Source organism: Arachis hypogaea, chromosome 9 (genome assembly GCF_003086295.3).
Source record: "Arachis hypogaea cultivar Tifrunner chromosome 9, arahy.Tifrunner.gnm2.J5K5, whole genome shotgun sequence".
In the NCBI taxonomy this organism is placed as follows: domain Eukaryota; kingdom Viridiplantae; phylum Streptophyta; class Magnoliopsida; order Fabales; family Fabaceae; genus Arachis; species Arachis hypogaea.
This window is the reverse complement of record NC_092044.1, coordinates 79115447-79125276: the sequence shown is the minus strand read 5'-3', so window position 1 is coordinate 79125276 and position 9830 is coordinate 79115447. Positions and strand designations below refer to the sequence as shown.

The 9830-nt window shown below is 39.8% G+C and overlaps 1 non-coding gene across 1 annotated transcript; it reads right to left on the bottom strand.

Moving 5' to 3' along the window:
• Positions 1–1437: 1437 nt before the first annotated feature.
• LOC112713163 (small nucleolar RNA R71) lies at positions 1438–1544 on the bottom strand. The gene has a single exon (XR_003158137.1). It is a non-coding gene; the product is annotated as a small nucleolar RNA R71 (small nucleolar RNA).
• Positions 1545–9830: the final 8286 nt, after the last annotated feature.

Here is a 9830-nt window from a genome sequence, read left to right as displayed (position 1 = left end):
TTAAAATTGGAAGTTATATATTCGCGCAATCTATTATATAGCACGTGAAAGCTACGTAACACTAGGAGCACGTTTTGGGGTTAGTCGTTAACTGGACTTGTAAGCCTTACAAGCCTTAATCGCTTGTATGTAAAGAATTTCTGTTTTAAATTAAAATCTTTTCTTAATATATATCTCATCTTCTCTCTCTTATTTTTCAAAACTTCCTAACTAACTTTTTCCTCTCAAATTTTCGAAAATATCTCTCGCTCTTCTCTCTATTATTTTTCAAAACTTCCTAACTAACTTTTCTATTCCTTAATTTTCGAAAATACTTCTCATATTTCTCTCTCATCTTTTTCAAAACCACCTAACTAACTCTTCTCTTCTTAATTTTCGAAAATCATCTCTCTTTTTCTCTCTCTCTTTTTTTCAAAACTACCTATCTCTCTTCTCTCTTAGTTTTCAAAAATTTCTTCTTATCTTCCCTCTTTTATTTTTCAAAAATTTAGCAATTAAAATTCAAATATTTTTAAATTAGTTTAATTTAATTTTTGAAAATAAATAATAATTAAATAAAAATAAAAATATTTTAATTCTTATTTACTTTTTCTATTTATACTTCTTCTCTTCTCATCTCTATTCATTCAACTCTAGTTCTTTCAACTCTTGGTCTTTCTCAACTTCTTTATCTTCTTTCTTTTCTTCTTCACATCTCACTTGAAGAATCTTGCCAATTGGCACAAAAAGCTTTCTTGTGATTTCCTTTCTTTATTTACTCTTATCTACTATATCCAAGGTATTTATTTCTTTTATTTCTTTTGTTTCTTCTTTTTGTTTCTTCTTTCTCCTATTCTGACTCTAAGGAGGAGCTTCTTGTCTATTGGAAGTCTCTTTCTTTTCTTTCTTTTTTGGCTTCTTGTTTATGACCAGGAACAGGGATAAAGAATCCATCTTGACTCCTGATCCTGAACCTAAAAAGACTCTGAGGAGGCGTTTACAACAAGCTAAAGCGCAACACTTCAGAAGAGACCTTTCAGAAACTTTTAAAAAAGAAACAGAGGACATGGCCAAACCTCAAGAGGAGCCCAAAAAGGTCCTTGGTGACTTCACCATGCCTACCTCTGACTTTTATGGCAGAAGCATTGCTGTACCTGCCATTGGAGCTAACAATTTTGAGCTTAAGCCTCTGTTAGTCTCTCTTTTGCAACAGAACTGTAAATTCCATGGATTTTCACTAGAAGATCCACATCAGTTCTTAGCAAAATTTTTACAGATATGTGATACTGCAAAGGCTAATGGAGTTAATCCAGAAGTCTACAAGTTGATGCTCTTTTCCTTTGCTTTAAGAGAAATAGCTAAATTCTAGTTGGATGCCAGCCTAAAGAGAGTATTGACTCTTGGGAAAAGCTAGTTAATGCTTTTCTTGCTAAATTCTTTCCTCCTCAAAAGATGAGCAAGATTAGAGTGGAAGTTCAAACTTTCAAACAAATAGAAGGTGAATCCCTTTATGAAGCTTGGGAAAGATACAAGTAACTGATCAGAATATGTCCTCCTGACATGCTCTGAGAGTGGTTCATGATAGACATGTTCTACGATAGCTTGTCTGAGATGTCCAAAATTTCATTGGACAGCTCTCCAGGTGGATCTCTCCACTTGAAAAAAACACCTGCAGAAGCAAGAGAGCTCATTGAGATTGTTGCAAACAACCAATTCATGTACACCTCTGAGAGGAATCCTATAAACCATAGAACCCTTCAGAAGAAAAGAGTTCATAAAGTTGAGACTCTGAATGACATCCTGGCTCAGAATAAGATATTGACTTAGCAAGTCAACATGATCTCTCAACATCTCACTAGGATGCAAACTGCACCTGGCAGTAATTAAGAAGCTTCATTTGAAGAAGAAGCCTATGACCCTGATCAACGAACCATGGAGGAGGTGAATTACATGGGAGAACCCTATGGAAACACTTACAACTATTCATGGAGGAATCATCCTAACCTCTCAAGGAAAGATCAACAGAAACCTCAGCAAGGTTTCAATCAAGGTGTTAGGAACCATAATAGGTTCAATAAAAGACCACCATTCCCATCTTCTCAAGGGAATATAAAGACCTCTAAGATGAGCCTTTCTGACTTAGCCACTCTAGTCTCCAGCCTCACCAAGACCACTTATAGTTTCATTAATGAAACAAGGACCTCCATTTGAAACTTGGAGGCACAAGTTGGTCAATTGAGAAAGAGGATCCCTGAGATCCCTCCTGACACTATTTCCTGTAAAACTGAGGTTAATCCCAGAGAAGAGTGCAAGGCCATAACTATGGAGGTTGAGGCCGAATTGGTGGAGAATGGGAAGGCATTGAACGCCCAACCAGGCAGCCATTCTGGCGCCGAACGCCAGTGAGGAACCCCTCACTGGGCATTTAATGCCCACCAATCCAGGGAAGCTAACGTTGAACGCCAACAAGGACATCCCTGTTGGGCATTCAACACCCAAAATGCTAGAGGGACTGGCGTTTAATGCCAGTCAAGGTGAAAGCAAGGGCATTCAACGTCCAATAAGCTTACAGAGCAGGCGTTGAACGCCAGCCAAAGCACACCTTTTGAGTGCCTGAATTCCACTCAAAAACCCTCTAGCCCAGAGCCAAATAAAACCACAAAGACAATTGAGGTTCCTTTGAATGCACTTCTACAGTGCATAAGTTCTGATGACTACTCATCCTCAAGTGATAATGAAGACACTAGGGAAGAGCAAGTTGCTCGATACCTATGAGCTCTAATAAAGCTGAATTCCGAGCTATTTGGTACAAAGCCTAATGAGCGGATAATTTATACGCTTTTTGGCATTGTTTTTAGGTAGTTTTTAGTATGATTTTGTTAGTTTTTAGTATATAATTATTAGTTTTTATGCAAAAATCACATTTATGGACTTTACTATGAGTTTGTGTATTTTTCTATAACTTCAGGTATTTTTTGGCTGAAATTGAGGGACCTGAGCAAAAATCTGATTCAGAGGCTGAAAAATGACTGCAGATGCTGTTGGATTCTGACCTCCCTACACTCGAAAAAGTTTTTTGGAGCTACAGAAGCCCAAATGGCCCGCTCTCAATTGTGTTAGAAAGTATACATCTTGGGCTTTCAAGCAATATATAATAGTTCATACTTTTCTCGAGTTTTGATAATGCAAACTGGCATTTTAACGCCAACTTTTTACCCTTTTCTGGCATTAAACGCCAGAACTGGCATAAAAGCTGGAGTTAAACGCCCAAACTGGCACTAGAGCTGGCGTTTAACTCCAAGAAAAGCCTATGCACGTGAAAGCTTTAATGCTCAGCCCAAGCACACACCAAGTGGGCCCCAGAAGTGGATTTCTCCATCTTTTACTTATCTCTGTAAATCTTAGGTTACTAGTCATTATAAATAGAACATTTTACTATTGTATATTTAATATCGGGAGAACTTTAGATCATTTTTGAGACTATTTTTGTATCACTGTTGATCTCTTGATCACGTTGAGGGGCCTGGCCATTCGGCCATGCTTGGACCTTCATCACTTAAGTATTTTCAACGGTGGAGTTTCTACACCTCATAGATTAAGGTGTGGAGCTCTACTGTTCTTCATGAATTAACGCAATTACTACTGTTTTCTATTCAATTCAAGCTTATTCTTGTTCTAAGATATTCATTCGCACTTCAATATGATGAATGTGACGATCAAGTGACACTCATCACCATTCTCACTTATCAACGCGTGCCTGACAACCACTTTCGTTCTACCTGAAAATAAGCTTGAATGTATATCTCTTGGCCTCTTGGTCCACGATGCATGGTTGCCTCTCCTGACAACAGAGCCTTCTATTCCGTGAGATCAGAGTCTTCGTGGTATAAGCTAGAATCAATTGGCAGCATTCTTGAGATCCAAAAAGTCTAAACCTTGTCTGTGGTATTCCGAGTAGGATCTGAGATAGGATGACTGTGATGAGCTTCAAACTCGCGAGTGCTGGGCGTAATGACAGTACGCAAAAGGATCACTGGATCTTATTCCAACACAAGTGAGAACAAACAGATGACTAGCCCTACGTAACCCGTAGCCGGACCAATTTTCACTAAGAGGATGGACGGTAGCCATTGACAACGGTGATCCCCCAACATACAGCTTACCATGGAAAGGAGTACGCATGACTGGATGAAGGCAATAAGAAATCAGGGATTCAAAAGGAACAAAGCATCTCCATATGCTTATCTGAAATTCCTACCAATGAATTACATAAGTATCTCTATCCTATTTTATGTTTTATCTATCTTTTAATTATCAAAATCCCATAACCATTTGAATCTGCCTGACTGAGATTTACAAGATGACCATAGCTTGCTTCAAGCCAACAATCTCTATGGGATCGACCCTTACTCACGTAAGGTATTACTTGGACGACCCAGTGCACTTGCTGGTTAGTTGTGCGGAATTGCAAAAGTGTGATTGTGATTTCGTGCACCAAGTTTTTGGCGCCGTTACCGGGAATTGTTCCGGTTTGGACAACTGACGATTCATCTTGTTGCTTAGACTGGGTAATTTTATTTTATGTTTAAGCTTTCTTTTATTTTCTTATTTTTGAAAAATAAAAAAATATTTCAAAAATGTAATATTTTGTGTTTCTTGTTTGAGTCTTGTGTCAATTTTTTAGTTTAGTGTCAATTGCATGTCTTTACTCATCTTGCATTTTTCGAAAGTGTGTTCTTGTGTTCTTCATTGATCTTCAAGTTGTTCTTGATGATTTTCTTTGTCTGATCTTTAAATTCTCTTATTTTGTGTCTTTTGTTGTTTCTCATGTGCATTCTCAAATTGTTAGTGTCTCTAGTATGAAAATTTCTAAGTTTGGTGTCTTGCATGTCTTTATTTTCTTAAAAATTTTTCAAAAATATGTTCTTGATGTTCATCTTGATATTCAAAGTGTTCTTGTATGCATTGTTTGTTTGATCTTAGTTTTTCATGATTAGTTTCATTTTGTTGTTTTTCTTTCTCATCATTAAAAATTAAAAAAAATTCAAAAATGATGTCTTTTCAAGTCAATAATACAGAGAATTGAAGATTCAGAACATACAGTAGAGGAATCACAGAGAAAAAGCTGGGTGTTCAAAACACCAAGTAAGGAAGAATTTCTGGTGTTTAAACGCCAGCCAGGGTACCTAGCTGGGCGTTTAACGCCCAAAGAGGTAACATTCTGGGCGTTAAACACCATAATGGATAACATCCTGGGTGTTTAGCGCCAGGATGACACAAGGGAGGTAATTTTGTTTCCAATTCAATTTTTTTAATTTTTCATGTTCTAATTCATAACTTTTTGCATCAAACATATTCTAACTTTCATTTTTTATTTCCTTTTAATGTTTTTGAAAATTTTCAAACTAATTTTTCAAAAATCTTTTTCTTAATTTATCTCATATTTTCAAAAAAAATCCTTGCTAGCAATTAATGTCTTGATTTAAAAATTGCAAGTTTGTTACTTTCTTGTTAAGATCATATCTTTTAATTTCTTGTTAGTCAAGTCATCAATTTTTAAAAATCAAATTATTTTCAATTATATCTTTTCAATCATATTTTTTTTAATCAAATCTCTTCTCAAAGAGCTCGGCCAAATCGACAAGAGAGCCCAGTAAAGGGCCCAAACAGAGGAACACGACCCAAATCCTAGGCCAACCCAAGCCTATAAAGATAAAGGCGGTTCCATTGAAGATACACTGACCTCAACTCAAAGATAAAGATAAGATAAGATAACTAACTTATCTTATCCAAAAGGTCACATCTCATCATTATAAATACGCTGGAGCACCCAGGTATAACTCATACTCTGATTCTACATAAAACCTGCTTAATACCCTTGCTAACTTAAGCATCAGAGTCCCTTGCAGGTACCCGCCACCCATCGGTGACAGAGGATCAGCAGCACCATCAGTCCAACAAGTCGGACGTACCAGCTCCGGCTGTCATCCACCTGCCGGACACACCAGCTACGACCAGTTCGGAAGATCTCGTCCGAGATCGACCTCCAGTTTCAGGTAACCCTCGGAACATTGGCGCCGTTGCCGGGGACCTGGAAGTCATCCCATCACCATGGCGGACGACCATGACAACGACCACGATTCAGGTCTGGAAGATAGAACACCGCACAAGAACGCGGATGTCACGCTGCAAGATACCCTGGAAACCAACAAGGACAAAGACTCACCAAATTCGGGGGCAATAGAAGCGCTCCTAGATCGCCTAAAATAACTTGAAAAAGAAACCCAACAACAACGAGAAATCAGAAAAGATCTACAAAGAGAGGTGCGACGATGTCGAGAATTGGAAGAAAAACTACAGCAATTAGAAGCCGATCTTAAATTAAAAGCCCCTCGGGCCAATCTCGAAGAAAATTCACGCAAAGAGCAAGACCCGTTCACCAGGAAAATCATGAAAACCAAAATTCCAAAAGACTTCAAAATGCCCGAGCTGAGGCACTCTCGAAACTAGCCAGCACCAAACCAGGGGGCAACAATAGAAGCCTCATCCAGGAAATGTTACAGAACCCGTCAATCTCGGAAGAGGAAAAGTCCTAGCCATAGTAAACCAGGACCAAGGATAGATAACCCCCATAATCAACTACCTCAAAACAGGAACACTCCCCACAGAAGAAAAGGAGGCAAAGAGGCTAAAACGGGAGGCACAGTACTACACCATCATAAACAACATCCTGTACAAAAGAAGGATCTCAGTACCATTATTAAAATGCGTGCCGACCTCCCACACAAAAGAAGTGTTAGAAGAAGTACATGGCGGCATTTGTGGCAATCATCTCGGAGCACAGGCCCTCGCTAAAAAAGTACTCTGAGCAGTGTTCTATTGGCCAACATTACATAAAGAAGCCACGGAATTTGTAAAGACATGTCCACCATGTCAGAAACATGCCAACTTTCACATCGCCCTACCAGAAGAGCTCATCAGCGTGACTTCGCCTTGGCCGTTTGCAAAATGGGGACTCGATCTTCTCGGCCCCTTTTCCCAGGCATCAGGACAAGTTAAATTTCTCATAGTAGGGGTAGATTACTTTACAAAGTGGATCGAGGCAGAACCCCTAGCCAGCGCCACCGCCCAAAGAAGCCGGAAATTCCTATATAGAAATATTGTCACAAGGTTCGGAGTTCCATATTCAATAACCACAAATAATGGCACTCAATTCACAGATGCAGGCTTCAGAAAACTAGTAGCCGACTTGAATATAAACCACCAGTACACCTCCGTCGAACATCCACAGGCCAATGGACAGGCCGAAGCCGGCAACAAAGTCATATTGGCCGAGTTAAAACGAAGATTACAAGATACAAAGGGAACCTGGGCAGAAGAGCTTCCACAGGTCCTATGGGCATATCGAACGACGCCACATTCCACCACAAAGGAATCACCCTTCTGGTTAGCATACGTAATAGAGGCAATGATTCCAGTAGAGATTGAGGAAAGATCGCCTAGAGTAGTTCATTACAATGAGGGAGTAAACTCCCAACTTCAGAGGGAAGAGCTCGACCTACTACCTGAAATCCAAGAAAGAGCTCGGATCAGGGAGGAAGCTCTAAAGCGCCAAATGGCTTCCAGATATAATCAAAGGGTAGTACTGAGAAGTTTTGCAGAGAATGATCTTATCCTAATCCGAAATGATATTGGAACAACTCGACCAGGAGAAGGAAAGCTGGCAGCAAACTGGAAAAGACCCTACCGAGTTATAAAAGTACTTGGGAAGGGCTACTACAGACTGTCCGAACTCGATGGACGAGAGCTTCCCAGATTATGACACGCCTGCAACCTAAGAAGGTACTACAGTTAGAAAAGGTAAAGGATCTCATTATTGGATGCACTCTTTTTCCTGAAAAGGTTTTTTAATGAGGCACCAGGTTAAGACCTAGACACTATCCGACTTAAAAGGATGAAAAAATTCCCACATGTATATATTCGCACTTTTCTTTGAATAAAATTTATTTAGATATTCTACAAGATTCCAAGACGCATTAGTCTGAAGTATTCATCGTCCGATTATAAAGCAACAGATCGACAGAAAGTGAAAAACAATTTCACTGCACGATCACGATAAAGATAACCGTCCGATAAAGGTGAAAATGCGATTCACCCAAAAGACGATCTAAAGATGCCAACCACTTTCTACAAATCGGCAAAGATGAACACAGAATAATGTAAGATGTTATGGAAAGCAATCCAAAAAAGAACCTGACGAGGTCTTACGGATAGCTAAAATAATAACTTAAAGACTGGCCGACGTTCAGAAGTCAGACCAAGTCAACCCAAGTTATAAGTAAACCCTGGAAAGAGGTCTGGCCAACCCTATTAAAGAGGATTACTTTAACTTAGAAAGAGATCGACCTAACAAAGTCGGTTTCCTACAAAACAAAGTTATAAAAGTAATCCCTGAAAGAGACCTGACAAAGGTCCAAGAAAGAGGATTACAAAAATAACTTAGAAAGAGATCGACCTAACGAAGTCGGTTTCCTACAAAACAAAGTTATAAAAGTAATCCCTGAAAGAGACCTGACAAAGGTCCAAAGAGGATTACAAAAATAACTTAGAAAGAGATTGACCTAATGAAGTCGATTATAAAAGTAATCCCTAAAAGAAACCTGACAAAGGTCCAATAAAGAGGATTACAAAAATAACTTAGAAAGAGATCGACCTAACGAAGTCGATCTCCTACAAAACAAGTTATAAAAGTAATCCCCGAAAGAAACCTGATAAAAGTCCAAGAAAGGGGATTACAGAAATAACTTAGAAGGGGACCAACGCAAAGGAATCGGTTACGGAGCGCCAAAACTACGTACAAAAGCGAGAAAACCGAGAAACAAGTCGGACCCACACAGACACAACCTCAAAGGCTCCAAGCTATAAACAATACGTACAAAGCAATCCAAAGAGGTCGAGCTGCAAGGTTCCAACATTCTCAGAAAACAGAAGAGATAACAAGTCAAAAACCTTGATATAATCTACAAAGTTATAAAGCCTCGGAGGCCATCAAAACCTGCCTTAAAAGGATAGCGAGCTACTCTTTGTTTTTTAAAATAAAAGTTGCTAAAACAAGCAACTAGAAAACGTCAGCAAATAAACAAAAAGTTTTAAGAGCCCACAAGCCGAGCTAATTACATAAATATCCAGAAAAAGATCAGCAAGCATCAGGAGCCTTCTTGGCAGCATCAGGACAAGGAGAAGGAGGACGAGTCTAAATAGGCACAGCGTCTATAGTTCCATCCTCCCGGTTCAGAACCTGGCAATCCGAATCAGGTGCAACCGGATGAGCAGAAGAGGTCGACACTTTGGCAGAGGACACAGGGGGAGGATCAGCATCATCATCACCCTCGTCATCAGGGATAATCTTGCCATCCCTGACAATGTTGTCCAGGCTGAAAGGGGTGAGATCGGCCTCGGGAGCAATGACCCGAACTTGGTCCTTCAAGTTCTCGTAAGCAGCAGTCATGCTGCCAACGAGATGATCTTGGAGCTCAGAATAATCTTCCCGGGCATTGTCCAACTCCCCCCTCAGGCACATCACCTCCCGATAAGACGTAACGTAACTCTCCTTATGCATCATGGCTGTGTCCTCGGCCAACCTCAAAGAAGCTGCCAGTGAAAGGGAACTCGCCTTCTCGTTCTCTAGATCCTTCTCCAACTTGGTCACCTTTACTTCAAGTTCCTCCTTTAGCTCCCTCATCCGGTCAAACTCCTGCTTTGCCTCCTCCATAAATGCTTTGGTGGCGTGGCGAGGAAGATTTTGAGCAGTCCGGTATATAGCAGCCGCCATATACGCCATCTTTACGTTA